Raw genomic sequence first — 27038 nt, 5'->3', positions numbered from 1 at the left:
GTAACATATACTAGTGACACCAATAATTTAATCAAGAAAACAGAATAAATACACAGAGATATCAGGGAAAAATGATAAAGCCTGTGGGTACTGTTACCTGAATAGGAAATAAAATGATTTCATTGGCTTTGAAGACATTTGATTCTGAAGATTCTGTAGGATTTGGTAAGACTGAAGTGAAAGGCAAAAGGCATTTTTGCCAGCAGAATGGAATGAAGGAGGTCCCAAAGGGCCGTGGCTTGTGCTCACTGAGACAAGCAACCTGGCCCTGGGGGAAACTTGGGCCATATGGTTGGACAGAGGGAGTGATAGCAGTTTACGGAGCTCCTGGGATTTAGGCAGAAGAATTTTCACCTGACATCACTGGCTTTATGGAATCGAAGAAATGATGAAAGTGTTGGCTGGAGTACCTTAGAAAGGTGAGTTCGGCAGGCTAACCAGAACAAAGGGAAGACTAACTAAAAGGCAATTCCTAACCTGGGTGTTAGGAAATGCAAGCGTGAATTACATCGGTGGCCGGATAAACGGAGAGGAAGAAGCAAATAGAAAGGTAGCTCAATGGGAGAGGGGAGAAGGTAAATGAAAGAAAGGATACAGAGGTGGAAATTGATGAAGAATCAGAAGTGACTTCTAGCTTCCTAGCTTTGACAGTAAGATTAAATAGTAGGTTTGATACAAATAGCATGGTTAGTAAGGCAATTCCTTTGTGGAATACAGTGGGGCATAGAGTTTCCATTTTGCCTGTGTGCAATTTGGTGTGATGTCTTGTAGATACTCGTGCATAGAACCTCTTGGAAAGATGATTTTAGAGGTAATGGATGCATCCATAATATAAACTTTATTTGGAATGTAGTAATTCCTTCGCCTCTGATAGTATTCTAAGTGTTGTTAAAATTATACACACCAGAAAGATCTGCTGCTCCCGCTCCCAATTTAAAATAATTATGCAAAATATGCTTCAAAATGCTTTATACATCAATCTGCCACGTGGATGGTTTTTTACAGTTTCTCACCTTTGAATATACAAAACAAATAAATGCAAGACAGAACCCTCTTTTTCTTATTGTTCTACATTAAAAATCACGTAGCTTTAGGAGAGCACATCACTTTTGAAACCTTAAATATTTCACAGTGTGTTCAAATCATCTTTATAAGCAAAAAGATTCAGTGTTATGTCCCTATTTTTCATATGAGAAAACTGAGGATGCAGGTGGTTAATCATGCCCTTGACTCGGGAGATGGCAACCAGAAATTAGCTGATTTTCCTGATATTTCTTTCAGTAACCCTTTCTCGGCCTCCCATGAAGAAAAGGTACAAATACAATTTTGAATTCTTACATTATTCCAACAGCACCAGTTAAAGACATAATAAAAATATCAGGAGAAGAGACAAAGTCAACTAAAATACTTATTAGACTAAGTATTTCTATTTGCTTCTGCTCTTTTTGTTTTCAGATTTCACTTAGAGCTGGTATTTGCTTTCAAAATTTTGTAATATGAGAAAAATGTGAGATTTGATGTTACTCTACTCTGTTCTGCCCCCCTGGATTCTAGTCCCTAATCTGTTAATGATTGGGCCCATGACCAAGGAAAAAAATCTCCAATCTTGTTTTCTGGTTTATAAAGCTTAGCTGACAAACTTCATAGATCTGTGAGGATTAAATGAGATATTTTATGTAGAAGTGCCTTGTAAATAGTAAAGAACTAGAAAAGGTCAGTCTCCATCATCATCACAAACATCACAGCCATCACACCACTGAAGGTGTTTCTAACGCTTCTGGACAAAAAATATGACAAGTTACATTATTATTCCTTTATTAAAAGTCTTATTATTAAAAAACCAAACAAATGACACTAAAAGTTATTTGTACTATGGATTATTTTTTAAGTGTAACCTTTCCAACTGTGCATTTTTTATGATGATTGCAAAACTGACTGAAAATCCCAGGTATCCAGTGGTACAGTTGTTAAGCGTATATGATATTAAGTCAGAGGTGCTCTTTGCATAAATTACTCCCCAGGGAGTAACTTACATGTGGGGAGAATATGCTTCAATAAGTTCTTAATTATAAAATGATCTAACTCTAAAGGAAATGAAAATAGAGGTAATTTGCCCCCTGGGGTGGGAGAAGATGTTCTGGAAAGCCACAAAGGTTATCTCACAGAACTTCGGAAATACAAATGGCATAAGAAATGATTCGATAGAGCATCTGCATATTTATACATATTTATAATTCTGGCTCAACATGTAATCCTGAAGAACCGTAAACATTTTAACAGTATTTTTAAAGAGAAAGAAGTCACTGAAAAGTGTATATGTGTAATGCTTTGTGTGGGAGGGATTAATCAGCTTGGAAAACCTATGACCATTTTTACCTATGATGACAGGATAGGTCATCTGAGGTTTATTACAGGTGAAGATAAGTTTACATAATTTAAAATACTAATCCTTTTCCTTTTCTCTCATTTAAAGTAAACTGTTTCTGAGCTACAACTTCATAGTTTGCACTGTATTTTCACAAAGCACATCTTAAAGGCAGGGTATTTCAGATGCTAATTAGGACAACACATCACATTATTGTTCTAATGTTTGTCATTTCTAAATGCCTTGCCGTTACACCACCCAGAGTCTCCTGTGCAGTTGTCTCGTAGTGACTACAGATCTAGCAACAAGCTATTTACCACAGTTTCAATCTGAACATCTAGGGATGGCTTGGTGGCTTGGATCTCACCATCTGTGACAAAGAAAGTGATGCACAGAAAGGAGGAGGGAGTTTAGCTTCTACACTTTTGCTGGACTCATGGATGAATCCAACAACAGCCTTTTCTGAGACAAATTCAGGGGCGCTGAGATGCTCTGAGAGATGGCTTGATATGTGCTCATGTCTGTTTTTCCATTTCTTATATCATCTTCTCACTTTCATTTTTCTATTAGTAACTAGCCTTCATGGAGACTACAGTTCAGTTTTTATTTACCAATTCAATGTTTTTTAATTTATAACAGCAATCATAGATATATTTTTTTGGGAAATGATATTCTTATAGTGTCAAAGAGTGTCATGGAAGATTCAAAATAATTTGATGTGTTACTTCATATTAGAATAATTTATGTAGTACAACTAACTAATACCCCAAGATTTGGCAGGCAGGTCCTATTCAACAATTACAGCGTCATAGTCCAAATTTGTCTCCCTCTTTGAAGATGGCAGTTCTCACCCCGGAATGCTCCTGAAGGCCCTTCCTTGCTGAGGCTCCCTCACCGCGGCATCACACAAGGTCACCCTGCTTTTAATTCTCCCTGCTTATCGGAATGTACATATCTTTAGTTCTATGCCTTCAGAACCCCCCACGGTGACACCAGGTACTAAGGTTAGATAAACTAATCCAGGCTAATGAGTTGGCTAGAAAATGAATCACTTTAATCCATCAAAATACCTTAACTGTTAAGAGCATCCATCCATCAGGAATGGCAGTAATAAAGGACCTTCCAGGTACTTCCTGGCTGGAGGGCGCATTTTTACCATGTGTGCTCTAATGGCTCACCCTTCGTGCCATTCCAACCCTCATAACTCAACTCGGCCGTTTTTATATTCTGGGCATTCTAAGTCCATCGAGGACAGAGTCCAGGTCATATTTCTTTTTTATATTTTCTATGGAGCCTGAAAGAGAATTTTTATAACTACTTAAAACAGTAGTCCTAGTTGTTTCTTTCTTTCTTTCTCTTTCAGTACAGCCAAGAGATTTGAGACTCCTTTTTAAAAGAGGCTTGAAGTAATACTGGTTTTCCATATTTGGGTTGAGGAGAAGAAATAAAAATCTCGAGGTTTGAGTAAATACGTATTTTGGAAAAGCACCCCCTCTCTGCACCCCGGTGATTCTGATACGGCATAAGGCTCCCATTGAGAATTAAATGAATCAAATTATTAACAAGGAATTCTCTGTAGCACGTAAACCACCTGCAAAGGAAATAAAACCCTGGGATAAGGCCAGAATCTGAAAATACTAAGGAGTGACCAGTAATTCTCTCTGTATGTCCTGGCTTTTGGTTGGGGGCTATACTCATAGCATCTTTTGTTTTCTTAAGGGAAATAAGAACGATCTACCCAGTCTATGATAACTCCCATTCCTGGACACTGGGTTTGCCTGTCAGTTTCTGCTTCTCAGAATTTTACAGTTATGCTAAAAGTGGGCAGTGCAGGAAGAACTCAATGTCTGAGTGAAGCACAATTTGCATATGTAAAAATTTCCAATCAAGATGACTATTTTGGTTAAAAATCTTTTTGCAGATGGTCTGGTCTCAGTAGCCCAAGTTGTATCTCATCGACTTAAATTGTATCTCATCTATCATTTGTGGCAAATCCGAATTAAAATCCCTGTTTGTACTCTTTTCCTCTCTCACTGGCACACTATCTGCCTCTATTAGGTACAAAACCTTCTGATATCACATAATAACAATCCTGAATGATTAAGCAGGTTTTCCTGAGATCTGGTTCCACTGTAACTCTGATTTATCAGAAAACAGCTCCAAGACTGGGATGGGATGAAAGTGTGGAAAAATGAGACCCTCAGGAAAAAAGTAGAACTCTTTGAGCTCTTGCCTTATTCATGGTATGTGGTGATTCAAAAAGATTCCTGATATTGGATCAGGTTTGTGTTCATTTTTATCTCATCATGGCACACAGCATCTTAATCCCAGCGTCCTGCTTAAATACCAAATATAGTGCATGAAATTCAGTGCACTTTAATTCCTACTGGAATGCCCTCACATCTACCAGCATATGGGGTCTTCCTTTCTTCTCAAGCTCTTCTCTGTAATATTCTAGGTGGTGGTCTGCGGGCGCCTTCTTTTCTATTCAGTTGATAGACAGCTTCTGAATGATCTAAAGATAACACTTATTTTTATATGACTATAATTCCCTCAACTATATGTCATTGAAAGCTAGAGTAAGAAAAAATTACTATCATATGATAATGGCAAAAAATGATGTTTTCCAAAGGCATGCTTTGTAGGATTATCATGAAGGGAGTTGATTTATCTTTTGTATATGAGCATTTACCCCTAAAGAGCTGCTTGCTTACTCTGACTCCACAGAAGAAATAACAGAGAATGAGATCGACAAAGAACAATGACAGACATTAGTAGTCTCATTAGTAGCATTACTGATAATAAGTTAAATATCCCCCTTGGAAGCAAAGCAAATCACTTTTATAAGTCGTAGTGGTTTTAAACTCATAATGTATGAGTTAATTCCCATTAAATACATCTTGTCCTGACAAAGTTTTAATTATCATGAGGTAATGTGCGTGTAGGACCTGACATCATTCAAGTTCAAAGCAGTTAATGTCCTCCTTGACCACTCACAGTGTGGTCTGTAGACCAGTGGCACTGGCAGGACCTGGGAGCACGCTAGAAACGCAGATTGTCAAGATTTACTCAAGACCAACTGAGTCGGAATTTGCTTTGTCACAAGATCCCAGGACAGCATTCAAGTTTGAGAAGATGTTCTATGGTGTCCAGGAAATTACAGTGGTAGCTACATTGAGAACTGATGGTATTTTAAATTTCTCTGGCTTTAAGGGAAATTAAAAACTTTACATAATTCTGGAAACAGTTTCTGCTATTGCCTTTTAGGCAGTTCTCTTTTGTTCAAAAGGCAGTAGGACAATTGAAGGGTTAGTTACAAAAAACTCTGGTCATTAATTGACAAAAGAAGGAAGAGAAGCCAGTGTATTCCCAGAAATATCTGTAATTAACACTCAGTGTTCCGGTTTGCTTTGCAGATTTAACGACTGTCCGCTATGCCTACATCTTCCTCACGTTATTAACACTGTATGGTCGTGTGTCTTTCCTCTTCTGTGGACTCCCTCTTAAGGTTCTGGCTGCTAGCTCACTCTCTCGATCCTCAGTGCAAAAAAGCTTCTCTCTTCAGAAAATTAAAAAAAACAGTTTTTCTACTTTAAAAGTTGAATTGCACCAAGTTTGTGTCTTTTGTTAAAGGTAAGAAGGTCAAACAATGTTTGAAGCAGAAATGAACTCGTTTCAGCTGTCCATGGCAATTCTGGAAATGAAACAGTTGGAAAGCTGTCCCATCTCATGGAGGCAGATTAGTTAACACAGAGTTCAACGGTCATGGTGGATACTCATCCCATTCCTCTCTCCCATTTCGTCTATCATAACGCTGTCTCTTTTTAAACTGAAGTAGAGCCCAATTACAATGCTGTGTTGATTTCTGGTGTACAGCATAGTGATTCAGTTGTACATATAAATATATGTATTCCTTTTTATATTCTTTTTCCTTATAGGCCATTACAAGGTATTGAATATAGTTCCCTGTTCTATACAGTAGGAACTTGTTTATTTTATACATAGTAATTAGAATCTGCAAATCTCAAGCTCCCAATTTATCCCTCCCCCACTCTCTTTCCCCCAGGTAACCATAAGTTTGTTTTCTACGTCTGTGAATCTGTTTCTGCTTTGTAAAAAAGTTCATTTGTGCCATTTTTAAAAACATTCCACATATACATGATCATATGATATTTGTCTTTTTCTGTCTTACTTCACTTAGTATGACAATCTCCAGGTCCATCCATGTTACTGCAAATGGCATTATTTCATTCTTTTTTATGGCTGAGTAGTATTCCACTTTTTATGGATGAGTAGTAGTAGTATATGTATGTGTGTATAAGTATATACACACATCTTCTTTATGCATTCACCTATCGATGGACGTTTAGGTTGTCTCCATGTCTTGGTAATTATAAACAGTGTTGCTGTGAACATTGGGGTACATGTATCTTTTTGAATTAGAGTTTCCTCCAGGTATATGCCCAAAAGTGGATTGCTGGATCATATGGTAAGTCTATTTTTAGTTTTTCAAGAACTCTCCATACTGTTTTCCATAATGGATGCACCAAACTATATTCCTACCAACAGTAAAGGAGGATTTCCTTTTCTCCACACCCTCTCCAGCATTTATTGTTTATGGACTTTTTAATGATGGCCATTCTGACTGGTGTGAGGTGATACCTCACATCATACTATCTTGAGACATACTACTCAAAGTGTGGTCCCTGACCAGCAGTGTTGGTACTACCTGAGTGCCTGAGAGAAATGTGGGCACTTAGGTCCTACTCTAGACCAGCATAATTAGAATCTGCATTGTAAGAGTATCTTTGTGATGCATATGCACAGTGAAGTTTGAGAAGTTCTGGAAGGAAAGATATTCTACAATTTAACCCTAACTCTCAGAGTGTCTGCCCCCAAGGCCCAACTCTCTGTGAAGAGAAATTTTTATAAGAAAAAAAGACATGTATCATTTTTGGTAGCTAATTTTTCCAGTTATAAAAAGAAGAAAACAGAAATTATTTTGCTTCAGTGAAAAAACTTGTCTCTCTTTAGTTCCTTAGTTTGTTTCTGAGCCTCTTTCTCTAGTCTCCATTCAGCTGAAAACTTCAATGGGAAGTCAAGTTTATGCAGCACCTCCTTCACTGAAGGAGGGCAGGGATGGAGAAACTCCATACACCAGGTCACACAGATGACTCAGAGAGACCAGGAAGAGTTCATTCTCTGGAGGAAAATTCAAAAAGAGCGAAGAAGCCTCCTTTAAGAAGATGAAAAATATACCTTTTCTATGTTAAAAAGTCTAATTGCATTAAGGGAATGAAGTGAAAAGTCATAGACTGAGAGAAAATATTGTAAAACACATCTGAGAAAGCACTTGTATGCAAAATATTCAAAGAGCCCCTAAACTTCAAAAACTGGGCAAAAGATCAAAACTGACATCTCATCAAAGAAAATATATAGACGGCAAATAAGCATACGAAAAGATGCTCAACATCATATGTCATCAGGGAATTACAATTTGAAACAACAATGAGATGCCATTACACGCTTCCTAGAATGACTAAAATCTAAAAAAACTGACAATACCAAATGATGGCAAGGATGCAGAACACAGGGAATGTTCATTCGTTGCTGGCTGGAATATAAAATGGTACAGCCACTTTGCAGTCATATGGCCTTACCATATGACTAAATAACTGTGCTCCCAGAACACAGGGAATGTTCATTCGTTGCTGGCTGGAATATAAAATGGTACAGCCACTTTGCAGTCATATGGCCTTACCATATGACTAAATAACTGTGCTCCTAGGTATTTACCAAGTAAATTTAAAACTTACGTCTACCCAAAACCTGTAAATGGATGTCGATGGCAACTTTATTCATAATCACCCCAAACTGGAAACAAACAAGATATCCTTCAATAGGTGAGTGGATAAACCAACTATGGGATGTCCAGATAACGGAATAGTATTCAGTGCTAAAAAGAAATGAGCTATCAAGCCATGAAAAGACATGGAGGAACCTTATATGCATATTACTAAGTGAAAGAAGACAGTCTGAAAAGGCTACCTACTGTATGATCCCAACTGTACGACATTCTGGGAAAGGCAAAACTATAGAGACAGTGAAAAAAAAATCAGTGCTTATGCCAGGTTTGGGGGATAAATAGGTGAAACACAGAGAATTGTTAGGGTGGTGAAACTGTTCTGTATGATACTATAATGATGGATACATGTCTGTGCATTTGTCGAAACACATAGAAACCCACAGAAACCCACAGAACAGTACAACACAAACAGTGAACCTTAAACTATGGACTATAATAATGGTAACGTGTCAGTATTGTAATTGTAGCAATGTGTCAGTGATTAGTTCATTAATATATCACATTAATGCAAGATATTAATAATAGAGGAAATTACATGTGAGAGGATGGGCGGGTATATGGAACTCTGATCAGTTCTCCTGTAAATCTAAAACTGTACTAAAAATTCTAGTAATTATTAAAAATAACATAATTACTCAAAAGTGCTTCTTTTGATGGAGGTAGTGAGGATCACCTGAGACAGCCCAGCAAAGACAAGTAAGTTCTTTAAAAACAATCACTTCAAACATTTGTTTGTTTTAGGTCACAGATGTATGCAAAAGCAAGTTTTTATCTTCAAAGTGAATACAATGGTTGTACAGCCCCACGCAGGGCAGACGGAGATGAATGCTAAAACGCACCTGAAAGAAGAAGACATTGATTTTAACTAGGGGAAGCTGGCATGGTTTGACGGATGAGGTGGCTTTTGAGCCCAGTCTTAGAAAGTGAGCAGGGTAGTTAGTGGGGTTAAATGAAAAATAAGTAGTAGCAGAATTCTTTTAGAATTATCGAACAATCATGCTGGTAGTCAACCTGGCAAATGGTAGTCACATATACCAGGTTGAACCATATGAAATCGCCACCCTCTTGTGCAAGAAAGTAGTCAACACTGGCAATTTCATGTGGTTCAATCCAGTTTTACTGTTTACTGTGCTCGAAGATGTGATTCCTATACTGCATTCTTTACAAGAACACTTGAAAAGGCCAATTAACAGGAACAGGCCTGACAAACATAAAAATAAAGCCAGTAAATTATATATTTGAAGGTAAACATTTTTAAGGTTGGCACAGAAACACTAATGAAACATACACACACTCACATACCAAGAAGACCCCAAACAACTAAATTTTGGGGTGGAAAGTACACAATACTGTTTCTCATTCCCCTCATTGGTAGAAGTGGTAGAGACCATTCCTGAAGCTCTCAGCACTGTTTCAGAGAGTTTGAAAATAAGGAAAATATGTCTCTTTCTGTTTGGTGGTAAAGAAAGACTAAATCTCATGAAGTGTGTCAAAAAAGAAAGACAAGGCAGGGCTACAGGGAGAAGGATGAGGACATAGTGTAACAGACAGTGATCAGGATCCAGTTTCAGTGCCTTCATGCTTGAAAAGAGAAACCTTGTGAAATGAAAGTGGCACCTCTTCTCATGAAACCCTTGGGTGGGTGATTGTCCCACATAAGGATGATGTCCACATAAGGTCAGAATGTTGGTACCATATTAACATTTTTCTTTCTAATGTAATAATAATTCTATCTGGCTCATAATATCCTAAGATTTGCTTAGATGGTCAAAAACTGAACAATAGCATAATTTATCCCTCTTTCATATTTATAAACACTTCTGTTTTTATAACATGCCCTTAGCCATGGATGTAGCAAATAATTACATAAACAAACTTTAGAACATAGGTGAGATATTTACATCAGCTTTGTGTTTGTCAGAAAGACAGAGAGAGAGAAAGAGAGAGAGAGAAAGGAAAAAGAACAATCACTACCAGTAGCCCCAAAAGACTTCTTTTGCCATCAGAGGGTTGATTTAAGGAAAAATTCATATGAATAGGCTTCAGGGATATTTTTCACTTACGAGAGAACACTCAAACATCAGAGATCATTCTGTAAGAACTCAGATTTTTAGGAACTCATTTTTGGGATTATCCATAAGAACTTTGATTTTGTTTTTAACACAGACAATGCTACAATAGAAAAATACATTGTAAGTTTCTGCATTGAGAATCACATTTTTATATCACTTATGTTCCAGCAAACTTAAAATTCAGCCCATATTGCTTCCAAATTGAACCTTGAAAAGAAATCATAGAATTGAAAAGACAATCTTAATTTTTATTTCATCTCTAGAGACAAGAATGAGTTCAGAGGTTGGGGAAAGGCATGTTTGGGTTTACTTCATTCTTACACAGGTGGCCTTTTTCAAAGAAGGAGACATTTAGAATTTAAAGCAATGTGGTGTTGTCAACTGCATGCAGCACCAGAAATTATTTTAGGGGTAAAATGATAATTTAGGATGTCATTCTGAAAACTCTCCTAATTTCATGCTATTGTAAACGTCACAAAGGCTCTCGATCAACGTAGGCAAAGGCTTAGCCACCCGACAAATGTAGAATTATTAGAGCCTCGCTCCCTCGAAGACCAAAGTGCCTATTCTGCTGATACTGCACACTTTCCCTAAAGAGATTACCAGCATAATCCTAAATATTATAGGGCCCAAGCTATCTTATTTTTGAGCTCATCAGATCCAGCATGCTGCACGTAATCCCTAACAGATTTATTCAGTGTTTTTGTAAGCTGGGGAAGGAGTTCTATGAACAACGGTGACCAAGTGCTAAGAACAGATGCTGTGATTCTCAAATTCCATTCTAACAAGTTCCTTTTGAACTGTTTTTCTACATGCAGCAAATTCATACTCACTGCTTGATAGTTTATAACAACACGTGCATAGAGATGTTTCTGGTTGCGCCATTGGTTAGCTGTGTTTCTTGTACATTCATTTCTACCAAAGGCATTTTGATGATACCCAGTGGCCCAAATTGGTAAGAAAAAGTGGAGTTTTGGGGGTCTTTTCCTTAGAGGTTTGAATTACTTCAAAGCAGCAGAGATTTTTATTTGAGGAGGGAGGGTAATAGAAGAAAAAAACTAGTGAAAAGCAATTGCTAAGCACGGCACCAAATATTCTACTGCAGTAACTTTCAAAAAAGCTTGCAGCTTTAATCAGGAATATTTCTTTTAATTTCCCTAAAATTTAAGAGTAAAGTAAAATATCTGGTTCTCTTTGCAAAATATAAAAATACATTTGTTTAAAAGTTCATTTAAAAAAATGAGTTGTGTGTGTGTGCACGTGTGCACACACAATATAAGCTCTAAAATTAACCCTGTGTTTTACATAATATTACAACAGAGGATAAATTCATGTTTTGTTTTTTTTTTACACCCAATCAGGAGAGAAGAGAACATTTATGTTCACCTGTCAGCCTCTGCTAATTGTAATTCAGACCCAAGGAGGATTAAGTACATAGGCGTTAATACGTCCAGTGTTATTAATTTCCAAACAACAATAGCAACAATATCCTAAGTAAATCTGTCAGTAGGAAGGATAAATGGTTGTTTAGAGACTCCACTGATGTCAGAACTGCAATCTGCTGGCAACGGCTTATTTCACAAATAAACTCTTTAAGTACTACATTTGGGGATCAATGAATAATTGCATTGATACAGTATCTATTCTTTTCCAAAAACACAGGCTCTAGGAAGCTCTGGCACTGTGGGAAAATGTACTTCTGAGTTAATTTAATAGTTTAAGGAGTTTTAGTTTGCTTAGTAACTTTTTCTGAACAATTATTAGCTTGATGTTATTTGAAACAATTATATCAATTTACATTTTAATATTTCCAACTTTTGTTCTAGTATTAGCACAAAAAATGGCAACAAATCAGGCATCATATTGTCCCCAAAATATTTTTAAAACAAATGCTCAAAACCTGCCTATATTATGAGATACTGTGTGTTTAGGGAATTATGTACTAACTTAACTTGTAAAAAATTTAGGAGAAAAAAAAACCTCAAACATAAGTCACCTCGCTATGGATAATCATGCAACCAAACAGAATTTTTTTGAAGACAGATCACTTACATGTGAGATAGTGTCTGCTATAATATATTTTTAAGCCGATTTTTTTTAAAATTAGGCAAGTAAAACGATCTTAACAATAGCAATGCCAGCGACTAAAATCAAAGCTATAAAACTGTGACAAGGATGTGCATGCTTTAACCTCATGCTAGTGCAGATGACCACACGAATGCAGTCTCAAAACTTACGCATTTGATAATCTGCTCCAGGATATGATAATACGTATATATAAATATGTCCTCCAGTGTGAAATAAAGCCCAAGCGACTTATTACATACATTCTCAAGTCAGAAGATGTTTCTTCGTTCCCACACCTAGCCATCCATTTATTTTGCTGAGAGCTTACAAATGCTCTACTGTCTTGCCTGAAAGAGTTCGTACAGCTAAGCGTCAGAAGAAAGAAGAAATCGTAAAACTCACCAGAGGCGTCAGCTTTGGTTTTGAGCTCGTTCTCACACATATTCGACGTAGTAATTAAAAGCCTATCGGAAAAATATTGCACTTTTCACGAGAGGTCTAACGACTGCCCCTACGTTACCCCACCACTAGAATCCCAACAGACTGCATTAATGAGATTAAATGCAAGAGGAGTTAAAGGCATCAACCGTTCCGTTTCACTAAGTGAGGGTGAAGGGCTGCCCAGGCGAGGAAGGCAGGAGGGAGAATGTTGGTTTTTCTTTTTTATCCCTTTTTCTTTTTAAATTTTTTCTTTTTCTCTTTTTTATTGAAGTATAGTCAGTTTACAATGTTGTGTCAATTTCTAGTGTCCAGCATGTTTCAGTCATACATCTACATACATATATTCTTTTTCCATACAACTTATTCATGAAAGAATACAGCACTTGCTACATCACAACCAGCAGTTTAAAAACATCTTTTTTCTGCCAGAATTATATAGATACATACAACTTCTGCACTTTAATTCTCCTCTGTTTTTATCCCTTTGGAAGCAGATCCAACAGGCAAAAGCCACATAACAGAAGTTATCTCTGTGATTATCAAAGTATAACATCCATTTCCATCAGGTTAATTTGCTCCAATTATTTTGGACCCTCTATTGAGTGAGGTCTGGGGATGAAGGACTGCATAGAAGGATTACCATGTTCCTGTTTTCCCAAATGTTGGGTTGTAGTTGTCTATGCTCATGAGTATTTTATAGGCAGCGAAAATCCGCATACCTTACAGCAGCAGTGGTGGCAATAAAGCCTGGGCACGGGTTTGGAGACTTAATACCAGGTGGGTCACTTGGCCCCTACCCTGAAGTCTTCAAGTGACTTAATTCCCCCAGCATATCTCCGAGCTCCCACTTGTAACATAAGAATGATGAACACGCAGAGTTTCCGATCCTCAAGCCTTGTCACTGGGAAGGCTAAATGTAGGAGTATGTAAAAATTGCTTTGACTTCCATAGAAAAGAGCATGATCTTCATTCAAGAGCCATATGCTCCCAGGAGTGTCAGCTTTATTTAAACGTTTGCTTAGAGTTACTAAATTGTTTCAATGGTGAAGCTCAAACCGTCCTTCTCACCCCTCACCTCCCCCTGCCTCCTCCAAAGGCTCTCATTTTCTTGTCACTAATCACTTGTCACAAACGGTTTCTCGATCTCCTTCCCTTCTGTTCCTTTCCTCTTTTACATATTTCCGCTTTTCCCTGGCCTACATTGGAGGAGAATTGCTTTTTAAGGGGAAGAAAGGCAAGGGGTAGAGAGGTGGTCGGAGGAGGCTGGGTAAGTCCATTAAATACTATCGTCAGCGTTGTAGCGCTGAACCCAGTGGTTTTCAGCATTGGATGCTCACTGGAGTAATCTGGAGAATATGAAGCTGTGGATGCCCAGGGATTTTCCCCTGACTTCCCCTTGAGGTGTCTGGTGTGTGGCTAAGGCATCTGGCGTTTTTAAACTTTTCCAAAGTGATTCTGATGGGCAGCCAGAACTGACGACCTCTGAAATGTTTCTCAGAAATCACCAGATACATCTGTCAAATGTATGGATTCCTGACCCCACTGACTACTGAGTCAGCACCTTCTGAGCAGGAGCCTGGAAAGCTAGAGTAAGAACCACTCATGTATTTGCTATAATTAATTAGACAAATTTTGGAAAAACTAAATTTGGGAAAGAACCTTGGATTTTGAATTAGAATATCTTGTTTTGAATTCTTGGGTATAGTTAAAAAATTTTCTTTTGTGGGGAGGGGAGTAAGTAGGTATATTTACTTATTTATTTCACGGAGGTACTGGGGATTGAACCCAGGACCTCGTGCATGCTAAGCATGCGCTCTACCACTGAGCTCTACCCTCCCCCTTATTCTTGGGTAAGTTACTTAACTTTTTTGGTGCCTCAGGTTACATATCTCTAATATAAGATCATAACACCTGCCTGCTAGAGTTATGTGAGGAGTAAACGTGGAAGTTCTTAGCACAGTGTCAGATACAGGTAGGAAATTCAGTAAATATACTTCAAAACGAATCTACCTCCCTTTGTATTTTGGCTGTTGACTCAGGTTATTATTTGTTCATTTGGTCAATACATATTAATTAATTAATAATGAATACTATTTGTATGAGGCCCTGGGAAACCAATATGATGGAGCTCACACTCCAGTGTGTATTTAAAACCTATGGGTTTAATTCTATTTAAATTCTTCCATTGCAACTGTCAATTTTCTGTATAATACTAGAAATAATACTTTTAGCAGACTTGGTAATGAGAATAAGTAAGAAAGTCATTTAAAAACTATGTTGTTTTAGTCAGAAAGTAAACAGATTGGGGAAATACCAAATGTTTCATGTGTTATGGTTCAAATGTGGAGGCTGAATAGTTCTCTGTGAACTACTTTAAGGTTATTACGTACTAACTTGTGTGGAACGAAATTTATAGGTACCGTTGATAGGGTGCTGGAAGCCAAATTTCAAGGTTAGAAACTTATGTCTCCTCATGTCTCCTGAGCCTTGGGAAAAAATCCAGCTCCTGCTTGGGCCAACCAAGAAATTGGTACCAAAGAACATGGAAACTGAGTCAGTGGCACCTTGATGCACAGAGCATGCCTGTCCCCTGAGAAACAAGGGGCAGAACAGAAGACAGAAGCACCTGCATGAAGGGGGAACCCAGCCTGTAGAAGGGATGTGTTGTCAGGAAAGAAAGGAAGAAATGGTTGGGATTTCTTAGAATTACAGTGGTATCACATCACTTTCCTTATCAAAATCTTTCCAGCCCCCTGGGGTCCACAACACAAACCTAATCTCCTCTTTTCACAGCCTGGGTCAGCCCTGTCTTCAAGTACTCACCCTGTGATCGAGGGCCAAAGTCATCCATCCACCTTCAGAGTCTGCCCCAATTCCTTTCTTCTCTGCTTTTTCCATTACACTCCTCTCTCCTCCTCCGCCCTGCTGAGGGTCTCTCTCCATTGTGCTCCAACCACCCACATCTGACCTATTCTTCAAGACCCAGCTCAACTGCCACCACCTCTGCAAAGCATCCCCCGGCCACTCCATCCACAGTGATTACACTGGGCTCTTATGTCTCTACCATTCATTTGGTTCTGATATTCTTCATTAATCCTGTTTATATGCTTACCTTTCACCTTGACTGTAAGCTCCTTATGGCTAAAACCCTCTCTTTGTGTGTCTCCTAACGTCTAGCACAGAGATTCAATAAAACACACAGAGCCCATCAGTGGGTGAGTGTATACCTGCTGATTGACTGTGGCTCCGGGCACCATATGTAAGTCTCACCGCCTACTCCCACCATTTCCTTTAACCCATGTTTCAGTTTGATAGCTCATCTTTGGGGCATGTTGGCTTATTTGCTTACTGCTACTTAGTAGAGATGAGAGAAGCTTAAGAAAAAAAGGTCTTGGCTCTTCTTGTTCTTTATTTGATCATAATTGGCTCAGTGTAGGAACAAGGAGGTTGGATCAAAAAATGTCTCTTGATTTCCTGTTTTCCCTTAATCTACTCCTTTTCCCTTCATCCCCTTTGTCTGGCATTTAATTGCCACCCTGGACTGTTGCGCCACTGGTTTAGGTTTTTCCTCTGTCCTGTTTGGATTTCTTTTCCTCTGGTTAGGCTCATTACCATCTGAGAGAGGTGACCTCTCCCGTGGGATGGCTCCTGCCTTGATCCCAATCCATTGTTGGCAACAGCTATTATATACACTTGTCATACCAGTGTGGTACTTAGACTGACCCTGGTGTTATAAGACATTGAGCTAGTGGGACAAAAAAGTTCTTTAAAAAAAAATTTCCTAGGATTCAGGGGGAGGAAATGAGAGACAAAGCTTCTTAAGCAAAAGATGTGTCATGAAAAAGAGAGCTTGATTTTATGAAAAAACTATCCCTCTTTAGCACTGTGGTTCTCCAATTATAGTTCCCCAGTCTCCAGTTATAGTTCTCTAGAACAGGAAGATCAGCTGCATCACCAGGGAATTTGCTAGAAATGCAGATTCTCAGGCCCCACCCAAGACCTACTGACTCAGAAACTTTGATGTGGGCGTGTGTGAGGAGGCCCAGCCATCGACGGTGTCACAGTTCTCCAGGCAGTTCTGGTGCGCGCTCACGGCTTATAGCATGGGTTTCCCAATAAGGAGGAGCTGGAGTGAACTGGCAGCTCTGTCACATACTGGCTGTGTCCTCTGGACAAGTTATTTCATCTCTGATGCCTCAGTTTCATCATTTGTAGAAAGGACCAAAAGAACACCTACCTGATAGAAGTATTAAGAATTGAAAGTATGATCATTCCTGTACGGTATCCAGCTCAGCCCTAGGCCCAAAATCAGCGCTCAGTGACTGGGGCCGTTACTATGATGTTACTTGGGTGGAGAACAGAAAGTGTTCTGTACTTTAAACATCTCCACTATTTTTCTTTACAAGTTGCTCAAAATGTGGCTGCATGTTCAAGTCACTTGGGGAACTTTAAAAAATCTGATTCCCAAGAGACTTACTGCAGACCAATTCAGTAAGAATTTCTGGACGTGACACAAGGCATTTCTATTTTACAGAAGATACCAAGAGAATTCTGATGGAAAGTATAATATACTATTGTTATATATTAAAATCAATATTGCCACAAACAAGAGGCGTGAGATGAAATCCAGGTAAGAAGTATTCAGATGTAATGTCAGAAGTCATATTCATTATTTCCATGATTTTACCCCAATTCAATGGTAGAAAAGTACAGAGAAATGCTGACATGTGGTTCTAGAGCAGGGTCCTTAACCTTGCCATTGTTAACATTTTGCGCTGGATTATTCTTTTTTCCGGGAACTTTCTGTGCACTGTAAACGTCTTTGGCCTCTATCCACTAGGTGACAGTTTCACTCTATAGTTGTGACAACCAAAAAGATTTCCAAGTATTGCCAAATATCTCCTGGGAACAAAATAACCCCCAGTTGAAAACCGTAGTTGTCTTAGAGTTTCAGTGCCTGGATACAAATCTAGGCTTTACTGTTTAACAGCTCTGATTAGAGCAAGGTACTTAACCTTTCTGTGCCTTGGTTTACACTCCTGAAATGGAGGTAATGGTAGTACTCATTTCATGAGTTCTGTTATGCCTTTTGAAAAATAAAACAGAAATGCATAGAAGGCACTGAGAACAGCATCTGAAGCATGGCACATGTTATGGACTGAATGTTTATGTCTTCCCAAATTCATATGTTGAGATCCTAGGACTCCTAATATGATGGTATTAAGAATTGGGGGCCTTTGGGGGTGAGTGAGTTATGAGGGTGGAGCACTCATCAATGGGATTAGTGCCTTTACAAAAGAATCCCAGAGAGCTCTCTCTCTTCCCACCATGTTAGGATATATGAGACGTTGGCAGCCCATAACCTGGAGGAGGGCTCTCACCAGAGCCCAACCACGCAGGCACCCTGATCTTGGACTTCCTGCCTCTAAAACTGTGAGAAACACATTTCTGTTGTTCATCAGCCACCTGGTCTGTTGGTCCATGGTACTTTGTTAGAGCAGCCTGATCAGAGTAAGACAGTACGTATACTCAGTAAATGTTAGCTCTCATATACAGTCTTATTTTGATTCCAACCCATTGGGAAAACTTTTATCCTAAAGTCTTTACATAGAAATTGTGTATCCATTCATCAGCTATTCTCTGAGTAACGAATCAGAATGACTAAATACTCATACACATCTTCCAATCTACAGCTGCTGTAAGAGACAGAAGAGCAAGGGTGTGTCAGAATCATCAGAACAGAGTTCTGTTTCCACCCTTTTCTAGCTGTGCACTTTTAGGGAGTGATCTAATCTCTCAGAATCACTCTTTCTTCATTTATTAAGTAGGGAAAATAATTGCTATTTTATACATTTGTTCTAAAATTTGTATTAGATAACATATGGGAAAGCATATAGGCCAATATCCTGGTATTTGGAAGGCACTCAATAAACATTTCATTCCCTTAAAGTCACGGTGGATGAGAGCACAGGAGGAAACAAAGTGGGCATCACCCTTACCTTCTTGAGTGTGGACTGAGAATGACATTGTTTTATCTAGATTGACAATGAATGAAAAGGATTTCTCCAGTCACGTTAACATTTTGTTCTGTCAAAATTGCACTTGCAAAATGAGGCTTCTGAAAGGTATTTAGTAAAATTAAATATATGCTTTAATTTAGTCAAGACTGTACATTCTCCAGGAGGCTGAAGGAATGGGTTAATCTACTGATGGTTTTGTAAATGCATCATTTATGCTATTGCTCAACAGCAAAATTGTAAACATCTTTGGCCTCTATCCACTGGATGCCACCATCACCCCCTAGTGTGACAACCAAAAAGTTTCTAGATATTCCCAAATATCCCCTGGGGGACACTTATTCTGTATAATCCATTTAAGGAACTTCAGCCATTTCATTTTGATGCAGTGTAGAGTAGTGATTATTGCCTTAAAAAGCAGCTAAATTATTCTGGCAACTGAGCTTGCAAACATTTGAGCTTTGGTTCAAATCCATATTATAAAAAACATTTACATTTCCAAGCATTTTCCCTTCAGGGCCCTTACTTATTTTCTGCTCAAGGGAAGATTCTATAGACAGCAGAATGGAAAACAAAGAGACTAGCAATATTCTTACCGGATGACATTAGTGGTAGAACACAAAGTTCAAATGGCAGCAGTCTTGAGCTCTGGTTGCTTATTTACTAACACATTCCTAAGCTTCCTTCCAACATATCAGGTTTTAAACTTTAAGAAAATTAACAGCAAAAACTTCCCAGTATCAAGTAAAATTAGATTCCTTCCATTATATGGGTTATTAGATTGATAAAGTATGTAAAGCAGATTTTGTGGAACATGTAATTATTTTCATAAAATAGTGCTGAATATTTTTAAAAGGATTTTATATTTTTAGAGCTGTTTTAAGTTTACAGCAAAATTGAGAGGGAGACAGAGATTTTCCATCCACCTCCTACTCACATGCATAGCCTTCCCATTATCAACATCATTCATCAGAGTGGTACTTTTTTTTTAAACAAGGATGTACCTACATTGACACGTTCTTATCATCCAAAGTCCGTAGTTTACATTAGGGTTCACTCTTGGTGTTGTACATTCTGCAGGTTTGAACAAATGTATAAGGACATGTATTCATCATTATAATATCATACAGAATATTTTCACTGCCCTAAAAGCCCACTGTGCCCTGTCTATTCATCTCCCCTACTCCCACTTCCCAGAGCAACCACTAATCTTTTTATTGTTGCCACTGTCTTGCCTTTAATATTTTTTATATTAAGCAAATAATAACTAACTCGGTAGAAATCAAAGATCTTTAAGAGTTCAGATCTGAACATCAGGAAATGGCTGAAATCCAATTGCGTCTTGAATTTTGACATTTGTTTATTCAGCAAATACATATTTGTTGAGTGCATAAAATATTCTAGTAACTGAGTTAAATACCTTCCCTTATGGAAACCTCAGTGTGCAATCCTCATGTGCAGGAAGATGCAGGAAGAGGAAGGGATTTCCCTGGTTCTCATTTAGCATCTGTTTGCTTAATGTTCCATGATGGGAGGTTCAGCATTTTGCAAGATAACTGATTTCACTATTGCATTCTCCTCCTGATCAATCAATTATGATTTCCTCCATCTCTGTAGTAGGCCCACAAGCCTTGCTGAAATATTAATACGATGTCTGTGTTGTTCCATTGGAGTGACCAGCATGTTGAACTCTACCGAGCATTTAGTTAGTTGGTCACTGTTCAATATGTGATATGCACAAGATGACTGCCAGTGATACTACCTTACCTCCCTAGTCCTATGGCTTCCAGCTATAACTTGCCCTAAGATCTCCCTGCTGAATGTCTATAGAGCATATATGTATTTATGCATACACAGAGAGAGTTATGTATACGTGCATATATACACCTATCTATCTACCTTTCTGCCGAGTATAAATACTTGTCTACATGTAATGTATATTTCTCTGCCTGCTTTTTAATGTGGGATATTTTACTTACTTCTAATCTTCTGTAAGCTTTTCAGTTCATCAGGAATCTCAAAGATAACCATCAAAGATGAAACGCATCTGTAATCCCCAATGTATCATTCATCTGGAGGGAGACGTGTGCGCTTACCTAAAGGGCTAAACTTCACCCTTGTACCTCATATTCAGTGGCAAACCTCAATTCTGTCTTAATGACTCTTGTTCTACCTTCCAGTATGAAAGTCCTTCTCCTGAATGGAGGAGGCACCAGTCTTAAAAATACGCCAAGAAATGGATACCAAAAGAATGTTTCCCAAGGTATCTTAGCTTGAAGGTTAACTTCAGATAAGCTTCCTCACAAGCCTATATGATGAAGACGACTATTACCTGGTGCCGTGGGAGGCAGCAGGAACTCTGTGCGGTGCTGAACACGCAGCATCACAGGATGAGCTCTGACTGCTTTAATCCAGGACATATGGCTATGAGCCGCTGCACCTGACATCTGTATTATTTTACACTCTCGCATGGGCTTCATCTATGTTAGCTCACAATTTTCTAGCAAAACCGTTCCCACCACTCAGGAGTCCCGTCTTCATCCATTGTGGTCATCAAGTAAAAAGAGTAATTTCTTCCTTTTATAAACATCAGTGATTTTTAACCCTAGATCTCTAGGTTCTGTCATTTATTGCTATTGCTTGGCTTCTATTCTTTTTTTTTTTTCCATGCACAGGCATCAACATTTCCCAATTTACATAAGAACCAGGCAATTCTGTTAGAAAGAATTCACATACAGTCATTACTGCTAATCCAACTCAGTGTTGCTCCAAAACCAGTGGAAGAATTGAGTTTCTCATCTTGTATCTTCTAAGGAACATATTCACCAAGAGACCACTTAACTACCAGAGATGGTAAATTTACTTAAATAAGTGGAAAGTCCAAAAACGGTAGCATTATCTCTGTGTGCAGTCCCAGTCTGCGTTAGTAGGAAGAAATCTGTCCCTTAAGTGTCTTAACAAGGTAGGACCATGTATGGTTCTTTTTCCTCACTCATCCTGGGAGATCACCCGGCATCTTCAGCCAACCAAAATCGTGAATATTTTACTGAACAGAGTGAGAAACAAATGAGGAATGTAAAACCACATAAACAGATTGTGCTGCCCAACTGAAGGTAGATTTAACATCACTGAAGAACAAAATCTTTCATTTCTAACTCAAAATTGAAAACAGGAGTTTACTCTGGTCTAAAGTTAAAAGCAGAAAATCCAGAGAAGCAGTCAGGGCAGGTATATCAAGACATTCACTGTTTTCCTTTTCAGAATCCTGCAGGGTCCATAGACTTAAACAGTGACAACAGTCAGCATGGCCTAAGAATTTCGTGAGGGCCAGGCACCAAGTTAAGAGCTTTCAATGCATTACCTCATGTATTTATCACACAAGTCTGGGAGGTAGGTGTTAGTATTCTAGAGTAATGGTGAAGAGACTGAGGCACAGCAGGGATGAGGAGTGGAACCTCACAGTGGTGGTCTCAGTATGTGGTCCACAGACAAGCAGCACCAGCATCACCTCCTGCTCCTCCATCCTTGTTAAATATGCACATTCTCTGGCTCATCCCAGATCTACTGAGATGTGGTCCAGAAACTCTAGGAGTCAACATTCTAGCAATCTGTGCTTTAAGAAGCCCCCCAGCTGATCCTGATGACAAAGTCTGAGAAAAATGGCTTAGACCACCCAATTAATCATGGTGGATCCATGTCTGTTTTGGCATTTAAGCCCATACTCTAAATTACCTACAGGATATATAGACTTGTTCCCAATGGTGAGCAATATTTAGGAGCCCTTCAAGAAAAGTAAACTTTTTACTGTTTATTAAGTTTTGCTTGTTTCATCAGTTTGAAGAAGTCCTGAAGGCCTATGTTTCCAGCCCCGGTGGTTTCAGCACATGATCCCTGCAAGCAAAGATGAACTGTGTATTACACAAGACTTGCCCTCTCTATTCCTCAGGAGCAGACACTGGGCTATCTCCTCGCTGGGGGCAAGCTGGTGCTTGCCAGGGTCGGCAGACTGCCTGTACTGTGGAAGACAGAGCATGTCACTGTTGTTGGTTTTTTTTTTTGTGTGTGGGGGGGTGCTGCTGGTCCAGAGGGGGTCCCTGGCCAGTAGTACCATGAGTTCTTGGTTCTAAAAATCCTCTTAAGCCTCATGGAATTTGATTACCTGTCATAAATCTGTGTGTCTGGGTGAGAAAAGAATTGTCACTTATTTTCTCTTTCTGCCTTTTAATCATGACATTAGGCTGGGTTGCCACTGCATCATTACTATTTTTATTCAATATCATTAGTGCATTTGCTATGCTCCATGCTGGCTGTTACTTCAGGACTGAATGAAAGATTTAAACTCCAGTCTCCCTGAAGAAAGAAAAAAGGAACAAAGAGAAATACATGTTTATGATGATCTCTCCCTTTGCTTCCCAGGATTAAAGGGTGACTGTAGAAAACTTGGAGGCTTACCCTGTTTTGTCAGAATAAAGGGTAAAACGTTGAATGTCGATACAATTGAGTGAGTGCAGTAACATCTGCCTTTCCATTTTATTTATACTTTGGTTTTTTATCCTTAATACTTATTAGGTGTTCAAGTTGCTGTCTTAAGCACTATTAAATGGTAAATTAAAGTTTTTTTTAAACTGCTTGAAAAGCATTATTAAAATATTGCTGCTTTGGAGGTCCACAAAGCCTGGGGAATTTTCCCTGACAGGTCATATCAAAGACTTAAAAGACTTCTTTTCTTACCCTATTTGGACAAATTTTTTTTCCCTTGGGCTGAGATAAAATCGCCAAGTAGAAATAATTGCTATTTAACACCACCACACTTACTAACAAACAATAACTGGAAGATCTGGAGGAATTACATTGAATTCTTGTCTTATGGTTGAAAATTATGAACTGTATTCCAAGGCTAAAGAATTTTTCAGATGAGTAGGGCATGAATGCTGCAGGAACATTTCAATAAAGGACAATAATATGTATCTTCGACTCAGTGACAGAAATGCTCAGAGAATGAACAGCCCAATTTGCCCATTACCTTGCAGCAAATGGGTCCAAGAATAGTTAAAGCTCGGAAGCTAAAAATTATCTTTTGTTTGCTAAAGGCAGTTGATGGGTGATGTGTTAAGAGTAGCAACCGCCTTAGATGTGTTTCAGAAAAGTGCTTATTCTGATTTTCTGAAGATTCGCTGAGAAGTTTATATTGCGTAGGGTATGAAAAAGACAGAATTGTTAGGATACATTAAAACAGGAAAGTATTCCAATAATATTTACTAAAAAATGAATTGATGTGACAGTTAAAAAGGAGCTAATCATCAGCACTGGCTGTGTCCTGCCTTATTTGAGATTCTCCATCTTTAGTTCAGAAAATAAGAACAGGGCACTTTGAAAGGAGCTTACGTAAATTGTAGGAGTAGGAGAAAAACAAAATAACATTTTGTGCTTGAGCTCCCATTCCACGCACAGGAAAATAGTAGCAGCATGCTCTGTTCAGTTCGTGTGTAAAGGAATAAACCCTGCAGTGGACTGAATGTTTGTGTCTCCCCAGATTTCCCATGTCGACATCCTCACCCCTGATGTGATAGTATTAGGAGGTGGGGATTTTAGGAGGTAATTAGGTCTGGATAGTGGAACCCTCATGAATGAGACTAGTGCCTTTGTAAGAAGAGACCAGAGAGCTACCTGGCTCTTTCTTCCCACCCTGTGAGGAGCCAGTGAGAAGCTGGCAGTCTGCAGCCCAGAAGAGGACCTCCACCCAACCATGCTGCACCTTGATCTCAAACTTCCACCTCCAGAACTGTGAAAAATAACTTTCTGCTATTTATAAACCACTCAGGGTGTGGTACTTTGTTACAGTAGCCCAGATGGACTAAGAGGCTCCTCTCTCCCCTTCCATTTTAGCACAAGGTTTGGGATGGCGGTACTCAGCCTTTTTCATTACAGAATCTGTAAGCAAGGCAAAGACCTCACAATGCTCCCAGCTGACCCGTTTCCACTTTCTAGTGGATTTCCAAATATCTGTGTGATTACGGATTGTGATGGTTGACTTTACAGGTCAACTTGACTGGGCTAAGGGATGCCCAGACAGCTGTTAAAACATTGTGTCTGAGTGTGTTTCCAGAAGATTAGCTTTTGATTTAGTAGACTAAGTAAATAAGATCTGCCCTGACCAGTGTAGGAAGGAATCATCTAATCTGTTGGGAGCCTGAATAAAACAAAGGCAGGAAAGGGTGAATTCCCTCTTTCTCTTCTAGAGCTGGGATGTTCGTCTTCTCCTGCCTTCTGACATCAGAGCTCTTGGTTCTTCGGCTTTGGATTCTAGGACTTACACCACTGGCCCTCTAGTTTTCAGGCCTTTGACCTCAGAATAGGCGTCAAACCATCAGCTGCATTGGTTCACAGGCATTTGGGCTTGGACTGAACTATACCACAGGCTTTCCTGGTTCTCCGGTTTGCAGATGGCATGTTGTGGGACTTCTCAGCCTTCAAACAGTGTGAGCCAATTGCTACAATAAATCTCTCTATATATCCAATTGGTTCTGTTTCTCTGGAGAACTCTGGCTAATACACATATATAAAGGAGCAACTTACAATATGTTCTTAGTCTGAAACCTTGTAAGAATATAGAATTATAAGTTACAGCCACCTGTAAACTACATACTAACAGGTTAACGTTAGTTTCAGAATATCAACATTTTAATAACTCCTGGTAACCCACCAAGTAAATTGCTAGTGAATTTGTCCTTAGGCTTATGTAAAAATGAAACTCTGTGGAATTGTTGTTTGCCTGTTATAAGAACTGAGAAAAAGGGCTTGTAATGTTTTCTTTGAGGCTGGTCTGGAGGAATTCATGGCCCTCCCAATGGACTGACAATCGCACTTTGAGAACCACTGGGTTGTGGCAGGGGCTTCAGACCTGTGCTCATGCTCTCGTCCACTTAAGAGATGCATTCTTGGTCAAGATGACCCACACCTCTGCATCTAAGTTTCCCCATCTATCAAATGACAGTGAGGATTCCTCAGAGGGTTGCTGAAAGAATAAAATGAAATCTTGTTGTAAAGTAACTGGCCCCTGCTTGGCACACAGAAAGTGGTCAGCAAATAATGGTCATTATTAAGCATGCAAACTGCCCAGCCCATAGCTGAGCTCACTGCTTCTGGGCCAGAAAAGAGCCACAGACCCAGGCATGCTGTGGGCCTGCATTCTCCTCATTACGAGAGGTTGAGAGTCCTCCCAGACACCCACACATGTTCCGGGGCTCAGTACTGAAACTCTCATGATGTGACAACTCATGTGTCAAGAAGAGCTGTCCCACAGATCATGCATCCTTACCTGCAGAAGGGACCTCATCTCCCAAACTAGTTCTTACTCCCTATAATTCCATGACAGGGAAAATTATACCTACTAATTAATTCAGCAATAAATTCATATCAAATGCACATTAGCTGCCTGGGCCGGTGTTCATTTATACTCATAGTTATCCAGCTGTTATTTCGGGGGAACGTTATAAACATTGTCATTTTTATACTAATTATAACAGCAATAATAGTTATTATAAATAATAATACTTTATATGGCACATTTTAAGGTACATTACTATTTTGAAAGTTGAAAATGTTCTCCGTTTCTAAATGAAAGCAATTTACATAGTGAAGAATTCCTTCATAAAACAGAAAGAAAGGTACTAAATAACCAGATATAAGGAAAGGCATTGTGGACTAAACACTAGGGTTCTTCAGGGGGAAAAAAGGTGCTATATAATTCAAGGATCATTAATTTTTTTTCCCACTCTGCATGTCTGGTGCAGTTCAGACAAAATGGCTTAAGGACATAACGGTCTGTTAGTAAGGTCAGCTGCCAAGGATGGACCACCACTGGTTGTCATGTCGTTTATCCTGTCATCATTAGTGCTTCAGAAGCAAACGTTGTCAAACCTTCCTCAAGCACCACTCCACAAATTCTCTTCTCACCACAAGAACTTCCACCTGTGCCGTTTTTATTTATTATGATACGCAGTGCCAAAAAGCAACATGCCTACATCTTTAAAAAATAGTCTTTGAAACAATACAAAATTCATTCACTTAGGCACCTCTTTGAAAAATTACTGAGTGCTTATTATGTGCCAGATCCAGAAATTCAATACATAGTTTATATACCAAGTTTGATATTTTATGACATCTGAGGAAAAAGTACAAAATCTCAACAAAGACGCTATCGTGGAAGA

At 38.9% G+C, this 27038-nt stretch overlaps 1 protein-coding gene across 1 annotated transcript in view; it reads right to left on the bottom strand.

Annotated features, from left to right (window-relative positions):
• The window catches only part of RORB (RAR related orphan receptor B), a 175902-nt gene that overhangs the window by 52997 nt on the left and 95867 nt on the right, over positions 1–27038 (bottom strand). The window lies entirely within an intron of this gene.

Source organism: Camelus bactrianus, chromosome 4, assembly GCF_048773025.1.
Source record: "Camelus bactrianus isolate YW-2024 breed Bactrian camel chromosome 4, ASM4877302v1, whole genome shotgun sequence".
Lineage (NCBI taxonomy): Eukaryota > Metazoa > Chordata > Mammalia > Artiodactyla > Camelidae > Camelus > Camelus bactrianus.
The sequence above is the reverse complement of the archived record's forward strand: the minus strand, read 5'-3'. Positions and strand labels throughout refer to the sequence as shown.